The sequence below is a fragment of the Monodelphis domestica genome, chromosome 2 (genome assembly GCF_027887165.1).
Source record: "Monodelphis domestica isolate mMonDom1 chromosome 2, mMonDom1.pri, whole genome shotgun sequence".
Classification (NCBI taxonomy): domain Eukaryota; kingdom Metazoa; phylum Chordata; class Mammalia; order Didelphimorphia; family Didelphidae; genus Monodelphis; species Monodelphis domestica.
Window position 1 is genome coordinate 379,232,552 of NC_077228.1, and position 776 is coordinate 379,233,327.

Here is a 776-nt window from a genome sequence, read left to right on the forward strand (position 1 = left end):
GTTGTCTCCTTTGATTCCCCACAATGACCTGCTATTATAGATATCACTGATATTATCAATATATTTTTATAAATGAATAAAGTTTGGAAAGGTTAATAATTTGTCCATGGTCAGTCCATGCAAGGATAGGAAGTAAGATTAGAACACAAGTCTTTCTGGATCTTGTTTCAGAATCCAGTGCATTGTATTGTATTAGCATATGAAGGTTGAAATGTACTTATCCTGTGTTTTCATAGAGGATAAATGAATGAGAGTCACTGGGAAATAAATTTTGGGACAATATATGTCCCAAAATAATAATTAAAGCTGCTCAATGATGAAACTGGATTCCTTAAAATTAGAGTGATACCAACTGTTTTTATCTTTTTTTTTAATATAGTCTTGCAATAACAAGGTCTCAAAATTAAGCAAAAAACTCTTGCTTAGTCCTCTACAATGAAATCTTGAGGAAAAGGTGAAAGATTTATTTTCTCTGAAGAGAAACCAGAGTATACAAGATATATTTTAAAAAGAAAATTTGGATGGCCAAAGGCATCCACTTTGAATGAATGGTTCAGTGAGAGAAATAGAACATTGAACTGAAAAGAATCAAAGGAGCTAATTTGGGAAGGTAGGTGGTAAAGCTGATAATACTTAGTCTGGAGTCAGGAAAATCTGAGTGCAAGTCCAGCCTTAGTCACTTTTTACCTGTTCATCAATGACTAGTAATGTAACTTCTATTTGTAGTGTTGTTGTGAAGTGTTGTTGTGAGATCAAATGAAATGATATCTATAAAA

At 32.3% G+C, this 776-nt stretch overlaps 1 non-coding gene across 1 annotated transcript; it reads right to left on the reverse strand.

Annotated features, from left to right (window-relative positions):
- Positions 1-378: 378 nt before the first annotated feature.
- Positions 379-492, reverse strand: LOC130457645 (U5 spliceosomal RNA). The gene has a single exon (XR_008916938.1). It is a non-coding gene; the product is annotated as a U5 spliceosomal RNA (small nuclear RNA).
- Between the last annotated feature and the right edge of the window lie 284 nt (positions 493-776).